The sequence below is a fragment of the Mastigoproctus giganteus genome, chromosome 2 (genome assembly GCF_048544385.1).
Source record: "Mastigoproctus giganteus isolate SK-2022 chromosome 2, ASM4854438v1, whole genome shotgun sequence".
Taxonomy (NCBI): Eukaryota; Metazoa; Arthropoda; class Arachnida; order Uropygi; family Thelyphonidae; genus Mastigoproctus; species Mastigoproctus giganteus.
This window is the reverse complement of record NC_143576.1, coordinates 140,556,293-140,574,570: the sequence shown is the minus strand read 5'-3', so window position 1 is coordinate 140,574,570 and position 18,278 is coordinate 140,556,293. Positions and strand designations below refer to the sequence as shown.

Genomic DNA, 18,278 nt, shown 5'->3' with positions numbered 1-18,278 from the left:
ACGGTCAGACATGAAATTCTCTGAGCATTGTAAACAGGTTGCAAGGAAGGCCCATGGTGTCCTATCGATGATCTATTGAACTTTTGCAAGTAGAGATAGGGACGTGATAATCCCATTATATAAGGCTTATGTTAGAACACACTTGGAATACTGTGTTCAAGTATGGAGACCGCACCTAAAGAAAGACATCGAGCTTCTTGAAAGGGTGCAAAGAAGGGTAACTCGCCTGGTGAGATCGGCAAAAGGGCGTCCTTATGAAGAAAGACTTCGAATATGTGGGTTGCAGAGTTTGGAAACTAGACACCTTAGAGGAGATTTGATTGAGGTGTTTAAGGCTCTGAGAGGCATCAATAAAATGAATGAGGACAAAATTTTCAATATTATAAATGATGCTAGAACTAGGGGACATAAATTCAAGTTACGGGGGGGGGAATGTTTAGATTGGACTGCAGGAAGTTTTATTTTAGCCAGCGAGTTATAAATTACTGGAATAAGTTGCCTTCGTGGGTGGTAGAGGCCGACAGTTTGGGGAAATTCAAAGGTCATCTGGATAGTACTTTCGGGTAAGGGAAGCGCATAGGATGATAGGTTTAATTTCCTTTTTATTTATTTTTTATTTTATTTTTTTTTATTTATTAATTATTATTATTTAGTTATTTATTTTATTTATTTATTTATTTATTTATTTTTTGTTTTTGTTTTTTTTTTTGGCTGGTGCAGCATAAGCCATAGGCTTTCTTGCACCATGCAGCCCTTACTAATACTAAAATGCTCCAAGACTGCGGACTGGTCAGTTTCGGCAAGCCGGATTGCTCTGTTATGCTCCGTAAGGTGATCTTGAAGACGTCTTGATGTCTCACCTGTGTAGCAGCTGTCACCTTCTCTGCAGGTGATGCGGTATATTACATTGCTGCATAAGAGAGGTGTGACAGGGGTCTTCACACTGGAGACAAGCGAAGTAGGTTTCTGCAGGGTAACTGTACACATTTGATGTTGTAATTTCTGAGGATTTTTGAGATTCGACCTGACACGCCTGGATAGTAGGGAATGTAGGCAGATTGTATACTGTCTTGGTTCAGGGGTCTTGGGTGGGATGCGAGTTCTTGTTCTTGTAATAGGCATCTGTCTAGCACATGGGATGAATATCCACATTTGGTCAGGTCTGTCCTCACACGGGAAATCTTGTTGCGTCTGATTGCATCAGTGCTGGAATGGCTCCAAGCCCTGGAGAATAGGGTGCGGGCAGTGCTGTTGAGATGACTGGGTGCATGGCTGCATCTGTAGTTTGTAAATTGTCCGCACCACATAGGTTTACGGTATACTAAAGTCTCTAGACGTGGGCCTATGCGTTGCACTAAGACATCCAGGAACGGGAGCGCCTTGTTGACTTCTAACTCTAGAATAAACTGTATGAAATTAGACAGGGAATTAAGGTATTCTAGTAATGCTGTTTCAGAGCCACGTGGTATTACAGTGAAAATATCATTAACGTATCTGCACCATGTTGTAATAGGTACAGGTGGGTTCAGGTGTATCTGCTCCTCTAAATCTTCCATGGCTATGTTGACTGCTACGGAACTGACAGGGGCACCCATGGCAGTGCCATGCACCTGTTGGTAGACTGAATCCTCAAAGGTGAAGATGCTGCTTGATAAGCATAGGTTGAGTGCAGTGCAGATGTCATCATTTTATAGTGATGTTCTGGTTGGAAGGCTTAAGTTGTTCTTGAGGAGCCTCGTGGCACAGTGTACGGCCTGTTGGATGGGAATTGAAGTGAATAATGAGACCACAATAAATGATGCCATGACGGAGCTGTCAGGAATTCAAATTTCAATCTATTAGTTGATAAAGAGACTCAACAGTCTCGAAAGCTTGTACTGTATCTTATTGTATTTATTGTGTTATTAAATACATTCACTGGTTTATACTGTATTTTCTTAACCATGAACCCCAGTACACCAGGCCCTTTTGTGATGATTATAATTAGTGTGATTTTGTGCAAATTTTAATCTGTGATTTTGATATTATTAAACTATGATTATTGTTTTCTCATCTTCTCTTATTATAATATTCATAAATATTTACAGTTCTATGTTCGTGTGCAAAGTTTGTCGGATGCCAGTCGCTGTATTGATTTTCCGTAGTTTTGATTCTTGCTTTAGTTTAACTAGCGTCATGCCACTGAGCATTGGAAGAGAAGTAATTGGGAAATAATTATTTTGGATAACAAAACTCCTGTTGCTAAAGATATTTTTTGCTCTCATTATCTAATATAAAATAAAGTGCACCATTTTCAACTATTTCTTGCTTTTTATTCCAAAATAACTAAATGGTGTATGAACTCAACCATGTACTCACAGCTGCTCTTGAATTTTTTTGGACACCTGCAAACGGTTGAGACTCCTCCTTGCAGGTAAAAAACAGAAGACAACCAAATGCACATTGTACAGCAGCCATACTTTAAAAAATATGATATAGATAATTAACATTAATCTATAATAAGTGTTTGATTTAGAAGTGTATTAGTTAGTCTTCATTTTATGTTGTGGCTGTCATCTGAACTCCATTTAATATATCCCATCCATTGAAATTACACCGATGATTCAAAATCTGATGTGAAGCTGGCACAGTATAGCCTAAGTTGCTGGTGTTCTGTAAAATCAATAACAAGGAAAATTCAAGTAGTTTCTACCTTCGTTGATGCCGACCGGGCTAGCCGAGTGGGTAAAGTACCTGCCCGGCAACCCAAAGGTCACGGGTTCGATTCCCGCCTCGGGCTTGGATCAAAGTACTGCAAAAACCTTGGGAGGTGCATTATGGCCACAGAAGCCGATGCGCCAACAACTATCAAATCAAAATCAATCAACCTTCGTTGATACTACTACCACAACCAGTTTTCCAACTGAATGATGAAATTTACTGCAGAACTACGTGCATTTAAGTTATCACTTGAAAATTTAGACATCGTTCCTGCTTTCTCCTGCTCTCTTTGGTACAATTAACATATTGATAAATGGGTCCTCTAATAAGCATCCTATTCTAAATCGGATGAGATTTGAAAAAATTCAAGAAAGCCACTATTGTAAGCTAAAGATTACAATCTGTAGTCTTTAGCAGGATCCCAGCACATATTGGAATCTTAGAAGATGAACATGCTGATCAAACTGGCAAAATTATATATATATAATGAACTCATGCAAATCAAATGATTTACAACACTAGAGTTGTAGGTCTGATTTCATTTCCCCACGAGTAATACTTAATTACTTCTGGGAAATGACTGAATATACACCTGTACTTTGAACCCTTATGGTTAATAACATGCTTATTGATTATCCATGCTGTCAGCAATATAGAAATTCAACTTTCATACCTCTCTCAAATTTTCAGGAACTGATGATGTCAGCATATCAGTGGGGTGATGCTAATCTCTGATTTTTTTTTTTTTTTTTTTTCTCTTATAACAAATCCATTTATTCACTCACTTCTGATCTGATGCTCTGTATCAATTTGTCTAACTTATATTAAATGTCTAATAAGCACAAATATGGTCATAGCTTACCTTGTGACATTAAACCTCCACAATTGCAACAGCCATTAAAATTCTTTCTGTTCCACTGGAATAAAATGAGCATGTGTGCAAATAGTGATTTTATACATTTAGCCATTTTATGCAAATCATGAGGAAATTATAATTCTCATTTACAATAAAAATGTGCATTTCAAAGTGTGATTAAAACTACATTTTTTGGATATTTATATGTATGTAAATGGCATGGTAGGACATATTCCCTTACAGAAAAAATGGATTAATGAAACTTGTTTAAAGTCTTTAGCAATGCAACTGCCAGCAAACTGTCTCTCACATCCTTTTTTTACAAACTCTTCTTATAACAAAGGAAATATTCAGGGATATTGTCGTTGGCCCAAGCCATACGAGAATAATCCCATTTTAGAAATTCACTGCAACAAATATATTTGAATATTAATAAATGATGAAAAAGATGGTATGGAACAGTTACAGAATGATGAAATGCACTAAAGCCTATAGTAGGTAGCTATGTTATGTAATAGTACAGTCAGTCCTCGTATAGCACGATAGTTGTGTTCCTAGAAACCCTCGTGCAATGCAAAATTGTGCAATATAAACAACAGGCCCTATGGGAAAAATAGGGTTAGGTGCCAACCACCCAAGATTGAACACACATTGGTAACCAAAACATTACCAAACACAATAAATAATCATAATAAAATTCTTACGTATTTTATAACTATTAAAATACTTAATAAAAAATATTATAATTTTTATAATATTTTTTATTATTATTATATTTTATTATAATATAATAAATAATAAAAAATACGTAAGTATTTTTTACGAATAAAATGCTTACGTATTTTATTACGACTATTACGTAATAAAATATTGCTAATGTTTTTGCTTCTATCATAAGCAAACTTGTTTTTTGTTTGATTTTCTATCCAAACAGATGACAGCCGTTCCATCTCTTCCAATTCTTTGTGTCTTAATCTAATGGATTTTAATTACACTTTGAGTTGTTCCTGCTATGAAAGTTGTTTTTATTTTCTCTGCATTCTTTGTAATTCTCGGCATTGCCTCATTTAGGTCTGTAGCACGTGCAATATCACATGGTCTTTCATTTCGCTCAAAGTGTTTCACAATTTCATATTTTTTCTCTATCGACAGAGGCGGACTGGCCATAAGCCTTACCGGGAAAACCCCGGTGGGCCGGAGGCCGGTGTGATTTTGGCCATAAACCATAGTATGAGGCCACTATAAATTTCCCCGGGTAAGAATTTTTGACCCAATCCGCCTCTGTTTATCGATTGTTTTTCTTTTTCTCTCTGAATATGCAGTGTCTTCACCAGGACGCTTCCTTTTCACACCTTTTAATTAAGTATTTTACTCATTTTTAGAGGCGCCTCCGTAGCCAGGTGGGAAGGAGCAGCAGTGCATAGCACACGCTTCTTGATTAGACCGGGGTTCGAGCCCGTCACCACCAAATACGGAGGATGCGGAAAGGTTAGGGAATGACCACCGCATATTCCGGAGCAATATGGCCTTAGTTGCTAATGCTCCTTAAAAAAAAACCAAAAACCAAAAACTCATTTTTAGGGAATAAAGCACAATTACAAAACGAGGAGGCACGCTTGATACACATAAACAAAGCTGCGTGCGTGCAGCAACTGAATAAACAACACCGTAAAGGCAGAGATACACTATTAACACCTCACGTTTCTAGGGGTTACTACCATAAAACAATAAAAATAATTTCCAGTTTCGTTTCTGCTAGTGGAATCTGTTATAAACTGGTAGTAAATCTGATCTAATTGCATTTGCGATTATACCGATAGCTAGAATTGTGTTGATTTTTACGTTATTATGGTGAAATGTGTTTCCCCTTCACTGATATAAAAAGCATACAATTTCAGAATCTTCTCTTCATTCCTATCGTGTTGCATTCGGTTGGGGTGATTCTGCATTCAACTGCCATTTCTTGTAAACACAAAGGCGAATCGTGCATAAGCGAATTCGGTTCGTGTTATACAAAGTTCGGTTTGTATAAGATATAAGAACGATATCTTATACAAATATATATTTGTATAAGATATCGTTCCCCTATTTATAAATCGTGTATGATCAAATTTGTGTAGTGTAAACACGTGTTATACGAGGACTGACTGCACTGCAGAAAAGGGGAAGGCGACCATGGCTGAGTATGAGAAACCCTCACCCATCTCTTCCATCATGCAGTATGATGGAAAGTCATGAAATCCAATCTTCCTTAGATTTCGAAAGTACAGTTCTAAAATGGTGTTTGCAAACTGGCCGCTAGGTAGTCCACCAGAACAAACCTATTGGTAACTCTCTAGGAGGCTTCAGATCAGCTAGATGTATACTCTCACTGCCTCTATTCTGCCACTGGAGGGAGTCCGAGTAGTGTGTATGCAGGGAGAATTGTCGAGGCCATGTTATGTCAAGGAGCTGGGTATATGCTTACCACGTATACAGCATGTTCCCCCCACCTTTTCTTACTATTGAATATATCATGAATTGTCAAACCAATAAAGCAAACTTATCTGTGAAAAGATCTAAATCTCCAAAAAACACTTCCTCGTTCAGTTCTTAGATATACATGGTCTCAGTTCTAATCTCAATGATATTCATTTCCACTTACAGTCTGCCAAACCCCATGTACTTTTTCTAACAGAATCCCAGTTATCAATTGATTCAACCACTGCTCATCTCATTTGTCTGAATTATTTGCTATATGATTCCTTTCACTTCAAAGGTGGTACTTTTTGCATATGTTTATTCTGATATTCCATGTCAAAGACTTAGTAATTTGGAATCTCGTCTTTTCAATCTTCTCTGGCTTAAAATCTCTCTGCCACGTTCTGTCAAATTCATCTGTTGTGTCTATTGTTCTCCCAACTTCATTAATCACTTTGAACTCTTGGAACTCTTTGTACTCAAGTTTCAAAGAGGAAGTCAAAGAGTAAACTTTGACTTCCTCTCTTCGAAACTTGACTTCCTCTCTTTGAAACTTGACTTCCTCCAGCCCAACTTTCCTGACAGTGAGGTAATTTTCCTTGGTGATTTTAATGTTCACAACTCCAACTGGCTTCCATTTTCTATTCAGATGGACCCAGCTGGTCGAGATGCTGAGGCTTTGCAATTTCTAACGACCTCACACTGACTGTTCATTTACCCACCAGAATACCAGATATGCCTAACAATACAGCCAACATTTCTCTTACAAACAACCCTTCTAAGTACACAGTTGAGGTTGAGTGGTCCTCTAAACACCTCAGATCACAACTTGGGGATGGTCTCTTCTACAGTGGAGCCTTTCTCTTGTGGCCACATACAACCTTGTGTTGTTTGGCATTACGAAAATGCAAAATTTCAAGATTGCAAGATTTCTTTTCCTTGGTCGGATTGCTGTTTCAAATCTTTTGATGTCAATGTTTGCTCAGATGTGTCAGTGAAATTATTCTTGTAGTGATGGAATCCTTTATTCCACACTCCACCTGAAAATCTTGTCCTTTATCTAAACCTTGGTTTTCTGATGTGCTAAGGCTGTTCAAGATAAGTATGTTGCATATCATAATTGGCTTGGTTCCAAATCTCCAGGTTAATTTTCTGCCTACACCAAAGTGTGCAACAATTTTAAAGCAGTTATCAATCAGTCCAAACTAAATTTCAAACAAGCTGAGTGTAGAAAACTTGCTTCTTGTCCAAATGGTAGCCAAGCATTCTGGTATCTTGACAAAACTATTGGCCATAACTTCTGCCCATCTCTGTTCCCACATCAATCAAAACCAGATGGTTTTATAGCCGCTTCAGCCAAAGATAAAGTGTACCTGTTAGCATCCTGTTTTTCTTCCAACTTGTGTATTGATCATCTTGGTATACCACCTCCTGTCATTCCAAATACACTCCATTCAATGCCTCCTGTAGTCTTCCATGAGAAGGATGTCAGAAGGATTTTGAACAATCTAGATGCTAATAAAGTTTCAGGTCCCGATAGTTATTTCTCCATTTGTTCTTAAAATCTGTTCCTGACCTTACTCCTGTTCTGTGTCACCTTCTTTCACTTTCTGATTCCAAAGGTGTTTTTCCTTCTGCATGGAAATTTGCTCATATCCAGCCAGTTCCTAAAAATGGTGACAAATCCCTCCCATCCAATTACCACCCCACTTACTTCTACTCTTTCTAAAGTAATGGAGAAATCAATTAATCACCAACTGTTAAACTATATAGACACCTTCCATCTGATCAACGATTGCGAGTATGGATTCCGTTAGTGTTGATTCACTGCTGATGTTCTGCCTTATGTTACTCACCTATGGACAGATTCAATGGACAAGTTTGGTGAAGCTCAAGCAGTTGCTCTTGACATTTCAAAGCTTTTGATCATATTTAGCATAAAGGCTTTCTAAATAACTTTCCATCTTATGATTTTCCAGCTGATTTTTGAAATGGGGTATCCAGTTTTCTCTCTGACCACTCACCGTGGGTGATGGTAGCTGGCTCTCTGTCTTCTAACTTCTCCACTGAATGCTGGTGTTTCCTGGGGTTCATTTCTTTCTCCCACTCTCTTCCTCTTGTACATTAATGACTTTCTTCCATTGGCCAAAAATCCTATCCATAGTTTTGCTGATGATAGCACATTGCATTCTACCTTCCAGTTTGAGATACCTTGCCCTGCACAAACAGCTTCAACTTCTCAAATATCCACTACCAATTCCTTAAATACTGATCTCCCGGTAATTCTCCAGTGGGGCAAAGATAACTTATTTGATTTTAATCCATTGATTTAAACTCGGTCCTATCTTATAGCTCACAAAAAAGGATTCTTCTGCTACTATGCTTATCTTCAATTTTTAGGCAAGATCATATATCTCTGTTGGGATTATCATGACTTCTAATCTCTCTTGGCATAAACACTTTACAAATATTTCTTCCTCTGCATCTAAAAAACTGGGTTTTTTTTTTCTTTCACTCTTGCCGTTACTTTTCTTACAAACAGCTGTTCACTTTGTAAAAGTCACAAATCCGCCCTACTATGAAATATTGTTCCCACATCTGGGGCAGTGTCCCCAAAACCTCTCTCAGGCTTCTGGATTTCATTCAAAAGATTGCAAATAGGTTAATTAATGACTAATTTCTAACAAAGTCTCTCCACTCTCTGTTGCAGAGACTTTGTTTCTGCTGCATGCCTTTTTTATAGATATTTCCATGAGTTCTTCTGAATTGGCTTCTATAATTCCTGCTCTCTCTTCCAAAGCAGTCCGAACACATGCCACAACCAGTCAACATCCTTTTACTGTCCAACTTCAAACTCACAGAACCAACCTTTCTTCTTTCTCATTTCATTCAACTTCCATTTTCTGGAACAACCCTCCTTCATACATATTTCCTGAAAATTGCAATCTACAGAGGTTCAAGTCTAATGTCAACAAATATCTTATTTCCTCCTCTCAGCCTTCAACCCATGCATTGTACTAAGTAGTATAGGTTCTAATACTTCTTGTGTTTGGGGTTACCATAAAAAAAAAAAAAAAAAAAAAAAATTACTAAGAGAGAAGAATGAGAATAGGAAGTATGTGAATATGGAGAATAAAATGAATCAAATCGGGCTCTTGTGTAATGGGTGTGGGAAAGTCTTTGGTAATCCAATTGATGTTGCTCATGATGCATGTGAGGCTGAGACGTATGAAATCAGTAATTATGGAATTACAGATGACTATTTATTAGAAAAACTTTTGATCCTAAAGGCAAGTAAGGTTTCTGGAGTTGGGTGTGTATCCTGTAATTTTGGGTGAGATTACCAAGGTGTGTGCATTGAGGTTAATTATGTGTGCATCATTGGACTTGGGAGAGATTCATTTGAAAGACATTCTTTTGAATTTGAAAAGAGGGTGGATGGGATCTATCCAGTTATATTAAAGGAGGCAGCAAAGGAAGAAAACAACCCCTTAGCAATAATTATGCCAACAGTTCTCTATAGGATTCAGGTCCAAGCTGTTTCCTGGCTAGCTAAGAGTTGTAATGGACCATTCTTCCAACCATTTTTTCACCTGTAACAAGTGTAAACACATTAATGTCGAACCTCTAATGCAGAAATGAAGCTAAAGTAACTACAGAAGTGCCTACTTACACTTTTTGCCCGATGACAAGGAGCAGAGTCATCCTGAAAGATGCAGTTACTTGGCAGGTTGAAATTGTCTAATGGTTGGCAGCAATTTGCCTTCCAATATAGCCAGGTATCAATCGGCATTTATGGACCCTTATTTATAAACTGCAGGTGACCTACTCCGTGATACGAAATGCACCCCCATATCATTTGGCTAGTAAGGAATTTCAGTGTAGACACCACACAGTCTGGATGGTATTCTTCACCGCGTCTGTGGCAAATCGTATGTCTCCCATCAGAGCCATGCAGGTTGAATTTCTTCTCATCTGAGAAAATAACTGATTTCCACTGCTCGGGGGTCCATTTGACATGCTCCTTACACCAAATTAATCGGGCCTTTTTCATTTTTTGTGTGAGGAGGACCTTCTTCTTAAGACAACGGGCTACAATTCCATTTTTGAAGAGGCATCTTCTGATTGTTACTGCGCTTGCTACCACTCCTATATGTTCTTCCCATTCTCTTTTCAGCTCAGACAAAGAAGCTTTACGGTTTTAAAGGCATAAGCGCTTCAAAACACGGTCCTGTTTTGGTGTAGAGACTTGTTTGCGTTCGGTTCCTTTTTTCCTATCAGCAGAACCAGTATTCTTGAGTTTGGAAAGAAATCTACTCACTGTCGACTGATTACAAGACACTATAAGCAATATGATGGGAAGAACATCCTTCCTCATGTAAAGAAACAATAGCACTCTTTCTTTGTGGTGTGAACTGCATGTAACTTGCCATCCTGACACAAGCAAGGAATGACCACAATTCTTGCAGAACGTACATCATCACCTACACGTGTCAATCTTATCTGATGCAATCTGTAAGAAATATTGCCTTATACTTACGTTATTCGGATAAAAATTACAATTTTAAGGAGTAATGCACTTTCTCTCTCTGTCTCTCTCTCTCTCTCTCTCTCTCTCTCTCTCTCTCTCTCTCTCTCTCTCTCTCTCTCTGTGTGCGTGCATGCATCTCTTTAATACAAACTTGGTTTATGCAACGTACTCGTTTATATGAAGTACATACAATTCCTCTGCGAAAGGATAGGCTTTTCAATGTAAATATATTCCTTTATTTCCAAATTTGGGTAATATGTATTACAAGGTCCATTTTCATCTTGTGAGAAATAAATATTGTTATTTTATATGTTTAATACAAATCTTGGCACAGTTGTCCAATTGTCCCTACTAAATTCTAACAAGTCAGTGCGCCACCCTTCAGGGAACTGGGTGACCTCTGGCCACCCGCTTCCTTGCTTCCCAAAGGATGGCACTGATTTGTTAGAATTTACTTTTGTGTAAAAGCCAGTTTATGGTAGCTACAACGTAAGTGCACTCTGAAAAACATCATTTTGAAGGATGAGCTGTTAAATTAACAAAAGTAATAATAGTTTTTCTAAGTTGTTTACTCGTACGTACACTCCCTCACTCTCCACGGGATTAAGGTCAGTTGCAGTTGTTATACCAGTTCAAAGAGCCTTTTGCTATAGTACGTTACTGTATAATCTACTTTTTTAGTGCCATTTTATCTGAGTTGCTGTATTTTTTGGAACTTGTCTTTAAATTAATTTAAAGTTTGTTTATATTAAATCTAATGTAGCAGTGGCGACAAAATGTAAACGGACAGAATTAAGCTTGGAAATTAAACTGAAAATTGTACAAGAGGCTGATAGGATAGAATGAAGCAAAACAGACATTGCAAAGGAATACAACCTCCCATTATCTACTTTATCTACAATACTGAAAAACCAAAAAAAAAAAAAAAAGAAAAACCCAAAAACTTCAGTAAGTGTATGACACTAGAGCAGTGATAAAAAAAAAGAAAACAGGAAATGAATGCATAGTGCAACACACAAGGAGCTTGAAACAAAACTTTTCAAGTGATACCAACAAATGTGTGTACCTAATTTGCCAATATCGGGTATGATTTTGCAAGAAAAGGCAAATATTCTAGCTCAGCAACGTGGAATTAGTGACTTCAAATGCAGCAGTGGCTGGCTCCAAAGATTTATTAAAGACAGGAATAACTTGGTTTCACGAAATGTTTGTGTGCAAGTCTGGATTAGTTGACAAAGAAAAGGCTATACACTGGTTGTTCTGTACAGTCCATTCTTGAAAAACATGAGGCAAATAATATTTTTAATCTTGACAAGACAGGTTTATTTTATAATTTGCTGTTCGAGGAGTCTTGCCATGATGGAAAATTAGTAAAAAAAAGACTCGCTGTTCTATTCTGCTGCAATTCAGATGGCAATACAAAAATATGCTCACTTGTGATTGTAAGTTTTCCACGCCAAGATGTTTTAAAGAAGTTAATCAGTTTCCCTGTGATTATGAGACAAATAAAAGTGCTTGGCTTATGGTTTTGATTTTGATAACCAAGGCTGAAAATTAAAATTATTTAATTTTTCAGTCTTGGTTATCAAAAGTGGATAGAATAATGACTTCAGAAAAAAGGAACATTTTGATTATTCTAAATCGTACAACACATTCTGCCGAGACATTTAAGTACACAAATATATGGCTATTGCTTTTACCTCCTAATACCACCAGTTTTATGTAGCCACTGGTTCAAGGCATTATATGTAATCTCAAGAGAGCATATAGAGCCACCTGATAAGGTACTTGATCTGCAACATAGAAAGAGGGAACAATTTGCAGCCAAATCGGAATGCCTTAGATGTTATCCCTAGTCTTGTTATTGCTTGGAACAGTATTGCATAAAGTGTAATAATCAACTGCTTCAGAAAGCGTGGCTTTGGAGAGAATATTATTGAAAACCATGGTCCAATAGATGAATATGATAAAAATGAAGAATGTGGGAATTTGAAGGAGCATATGGATTTTGTTGGTGAATTTGAAGCTTTGTGATGAAGGTGGATGATGAAGTTGCTACCCCTAGCAGTGCCAGCACCAGGCAAAATGATGATGTTTTTGTTACCAGTGTAAGTGAAGAAACCCATGCACGCACGCACACACACACACACACACACACACACACACACACACACACACACAGCCATCTAAAAAATATGTCCAAAATACATTGCATGTAATAGAGAATGTGTTCGCCTGCAGTAACATTTATAAAGAAACAACTATTGCATTTGATAATGTCTGTGCTGTAGCTAAAAATGCATAAAGGACAAAAACTTTTAAACAACATTGGATTCTTTCTTTAAATTAGATTAATTTATTAAAAAGTTAATGTTTTACATGTCTCCTTTTATATTAAGATTGCAATTCTTTTTACTGTGATGCTAAAATATTGTATATATCAAAATATATACTGTACAATAAATATTTTCATTTCCGTTAATTGCTTTTCTCTTAATTTGTCTTACAAATAAAATAAAAATAAAATCTTTAAAAAAAGTGTTATTCATATTACTGTATTGTTACACAAGGCTTTTGTTTTTATTATTTTATTTTTTTAAATGTACCAAAAACAGTAAAATTTTGACACTTTTGAGGGACTTGTTACTACAAACCTCATTATTAAAAAACATGAAAATTAAAGTCCCTTGAACTTTGTATTAGCATTAGCATTAGTAGAGGCATAATGTTCAAGAATGCAAGGGAAAAAAAAAAACCTTCCCATTTCACCCATACATTCTTTCCAAATATTTGTCTAGTTCTGCTTGAATTTATTTAAGCTATCAATAGCATCAGCAAAAAAAAAAAAAAAAAAATCCTTCACATTTCACCCAACCATTTGTTCCAAATCTTTGCTAGTTTTGCTTGAATTTATTTAAGCTATCAACTTCCACAACAACAGATGGAAGTTTGTTCCAGCATCCAACTATCTGCTGGCTAAAGGCCAATTTTCACACATCTATTCTACAATTGTCTTTTCTCAATTTGAATTTATTTCCCCTCAGGTTCATAATCTCAACAAGAGGAAGAATCCCATCAGCACCAAGCCTGCTCAAACCATTCCAGACCTTATACACCTCGATCAGATCGCCTCGCAGGTGCCTAGTCTCCAGAAACTGCAATTTGAAGAACTTAAGCCTTTCTTCGTAAGAGAAAGGCTTAAGTTCCCCTCACCAGTCTTGTTGCCCTTCTCGGTACTCATTGTAGCAACTCTACCTTCCTAAAATGAGGCTTCCAGGCCTGTACGCAGTACTCAAGGTCTGGCCTGACACCATTGCCTTATAAGGCAATGGTGTCAGGTTATCTCCACATGTTATCTATCCTTTTCAATAATATGATGGCATTGGAGGTTAACAATTTCAAAAGTGGCACATAACATATCTTGAAGAATGTTACATAACATATTAGCATTAGTAGTAGTACTAGTGGTATGTGATGCAAGAAAGCAAGTGTTATGAGCTTATGCAGCATCAGCCAAAAAAAAAAAAAAAAAAAAAATCACACCATTCCCTCCAAATGCCTGTCCAGTTCCTCCTTAAATTTATTTAACCTATCAACTTCCACAACGACAGATGGAAGTTTGTTCCAGCAATTAACAATTGCTGGAACTAAAGGCAAATTTCCGCACATCTATTCTACATCTGTCTTTTCTTAATTTGAATTTATGCCCCCCTTAGGTTCGTAATCTGAACAAGTGGAAGGATCCCATCAGAATTCAGCGTGCTCAACCCATTCAAGGCCTTATACACCTCAATCAGATCACCATGCAGGTGCCTAGTCTCCAGAAACTGCAATTTGCAGAACTTAAGCCTTTCTTCATAAGAGCACCCCTTTGTTCCCCTCACCAGTCTTGTTGCCCTTCTCGGTACTCGTTGTAGCAACTCTACATCCTTCCTAAAATGAGGCTTCCAGGCCTATACGCAGTACTTGAGGTCTGGCCTGACACCATTGCCTTATACAAGGGGATAATCACCTCCTTATCCCTGCTCACAAAATTCCTGTATATCATTGACAGGACTCCATGACCTACTCTGTCAGCCCGTCTGCACTGCTCTGAAAACTTCATATCTGACTGCACAATTACTCCGAGATCGCTTTCATTTTACACTGCCCTGAGTGTAACACCATTGATTCGGAACATTATCTGGGATTACTGCTACTCATGTGCAGTACTTTGCATTTGTAAACTTCAGTTGCCACTTCTCAGCCCATCTGCCCAACTTTTCCAGATCCTGTTGCAGCAGCATACTGTCATTACAGTTATTAACAACCCTGCCACCCTTTGTATTATCTGCAAACTTTGACATTAAGCCTGATATACCCTCATCAATATCATTGATAAATATACAAAACAACAATGGGCCCAACACTAAACCCTGAGGGACACCACTAATGACATTAGTCCGTATTGTTTACCACTCTCTGTCCTCTCCCACTCAACCATCCTTTTATCCATTGTAGCAACTTGCCCTTAATGCCATACTGTTCCAATTTGTACAGTAGTCTTCCATGTACAACAGTATTAAAAGCTTTCCTGAAATCCAAGTATATGATATCAAGATTATTTTTTACATCCAGTTCCTTTGTGACCACGTCATAGTATCCAATCAGATTGGTCAGACAGGACTTCCCCTTAACAGACAAGACAACTCATGCTGTGTCTGAATTATTACTGCTGCCTTATGTAGACAATCCTCCAATGCTTCTTTAACCAGTGACTCCATTATTTCAGAAGTCAAACTAACAGGTCTGTTATTACTTGTCACCCTTTGATCCAGCTTTGTGAATTGGGGTCATATTTACATATCTCCAGTCCATGGGTACCTCCCTTGAGTCCAAGGATGCTCTCATAATTATGGCTAAGGTTTTGCTTACTTCCTTTGCCACCTCTTGTAATATAACTGAATGGATACCATCTACACCAGGTGAATTTCTTGTTTACTGCAACAATTTTCCCTCAATTTTGCTCTCGGTTATTACAAAATCATTTAACTGTTAAGAGTTTGATAAACATCTGGCCCTCTCCTCCTTGAATAACTCCTCATGTGTGAATGTAGATGCAAAATACTCATTTAGTTTGGCAGCATCTGAGAATGATCATCTACAGTCAAACCATTGATATCAAGTGGACCAATCTGATTCATCCCCTCTATTTTAGAGTTTATATAAGTAAAGAAGTCTACTGTTTTTCTTTGCATCCCATGCCAAAGATTTCTCATAATCTGCCATCGCTTGCCTAACCTCCTTTGTCACTTGATTACGGACTAGCTTGTATCTACCATTGGCTTCTGTGTTGCCTGATAATTTATGTGCATCCCATGCATTTTTCTTCTGTACCATGAGTCTCATTAGTTTATCTGACATCCATTTGGGCCTAAACCAAAACAGTATTTCTTAGTTGGAACAAATAGCCTAGTAGCTTACAAAATTACTTCCTTGAATGCTTCCCATTTAGAATTTGCTGTTGGTAACATCATCAGTTCGTCCCACAGTATAGAATTTACTGTCTGAGACCACAATAGTCACCTTTACGAAAGCAAAAACCCTTCCCTTTACCCCTGATGGTAGTTAAATCTTTAAGTAAATCCCACATCATTACACTATGATCACTGCTGCCTAGTGGTTCCTTTATCTGTACATTCTTAATGCATGAATGATCACTGCTGATAATCAGATCAAGAGTGTTACTCTGTCTTGTTGCCTCTTTAACATTCTACTGTAGAAAACAATCATCCAATAAATCCACAAATGAGTGACTAACCCACAATTTCCAGTCAATATATGGAAAGTTAAAATTCCCCATTATGAGACAATCTGATTTACTGGCCCACTCTATTTCTGTGTATAATTGTTCATTGTACTCCTCAGAGTCATTAGGCCTATTACAAACTCCTACCCTCATTTTTGCTTTCCCAGTGCTTATGTCACACCAAACTGACTCAACATTGCACTGTCCATCTATGTCAACTGGATGCACTTCCTTAGATTTTGTGTTTCATAACTAACAGCGTAATCCCTCCTCCCTTCCTATCCTGTATATGATTTCTGTACACACTGTACTCCCCAAATTCCAATTCTGCATTCCTTATATCTGTGTGACACCACGTCTCTGATATCCCAACAGTATCTGCTTTTGATGTCTTGATCAGCACTTCAGATTCATCAAATTTATTTACTATACTCCTAGCATTGGTGTACATGCAATATACATGCACCTGTTCTTACTCTTGGTTACTCTAACACAGCCCATGTATTTACTTGTTTCATAGTAAATACATAGGCTCACAGCAGTTCCTGAAATCCCCAGCTACTTGCTTTCCGGGCTGCTGCTCATTCCAATAGAAGCCGTGCAAGAATCACTTTTGGATCTACCTGTGGCTACTGTTAATCTATTAGTCTGTGGATCCCCCTCCCCCAAGCTAGCAGTTTTCCGACCCACCTAATGTTGCCTCGATAGCATCAGCAAATATTCTTTCACCCTTTCTATTTAAGTGTATTCCATCCCTGTAGAAGCAATCTCTCCTGTTAACAAGGTTTGACTGTAGTAGTAGTAGTAGTGGCATGTGATGCAAGAAAGCATGTGTATGAGATTATGCAGCATCAGCCAAAAAAAAAAAAAAAAAAAAAAATCACACCATTCCCTCCAAATGCCTGTCCAGTTCCTCCTTAAATTTATTCAACCTGTCAACTTCCACAACGACAGATGGAAGTTTGTTCCAGCAATTAACCACCCACTGGCTAAAGGCAAATTTCCGCACATCTATTCTACATCTGTCTTTTCTTAATTTGAATTTATGCCCCCTTAGGTTCGTAATCTGAACAAGTGGAAGGATCCCATCAGAATTCAGCGTGCTCAACCCATTCAAGGCCTTATATACCTCAATCAGATCACCGCACAGGTGCCTAGTCTCCAGCCACTGCAATTTGCAGAACTTAAGCGTCTCTTGGTAAGAGGATCCCTTCATTCCCCTCACCAATCTTGTTGCCCTTCTCTATACATGCTCAAGTAAATCTACATCCTTCCTAAAATGAGGCCTCCAGACCTGTACACAGTACTCAAGGCGTGGCCTGACCATTGCCTTATACAGGGGGATAATCACCTCCTTTTCCCTGCTAGCAAAATTCCTATATATCATTGACAAAACCCCATGAACTGCCCTGGCAGCCTGTCTGCATTGCTCAGAAAACTTCATATCTGCCTGCACAATTACTCCCAGGTCTTTTTCATTTTCTACCACCTTAAGTGTAGTACCACACAGTTGGTACATTTCTCTGGGGTTACTTCTACCCATATGCAGTACTTTGCATTTGTCAAGGTTAAACTTCAGTTGCCACTTCTCAGCCCATCTGCCCAAATTTTCTAGATCATATTGCAGTAGCACACTGCCATTACTGTCATTAAACAACCCTGCCAACCTTTGTATCATCTGCAAACTTCAACATTAAGCCTGATATACCTTCATCAATATCATTGATAAATATACAAAACAACAGTAGACCCAACACCTAATGTTATTAGTGGAGTCCCTGTGGGACTCCACTAATAACATTAGTCCACAAAGAGCAGCACCCATTGATTACCACTCTGTCTTCTCCCACTTAACCATCCTTTTATCCATTGTAGCAACTTATCCTTAATACCATTCTGCTCCAATTTGTACCATAGTCTTTCATGCGCAACAGTGTAAGTAA

The 18,278-nt window shown here is 37.9% G+C and overlaps 1 protein-coding gene across 1 annotated transcript in view; it reads left to right on the top strand.

The window, feature by feature from the left end:
- Positions 1-18,278, top strand: part of LOC150089619 (WD repeat-containing protein 11-like) — a 334,891-nt gene that overhangs the window by 278,478 nt on the left and 38,135 nt on the right. The gene's annotated exons all lie outside the window — the stretch shown is intronic.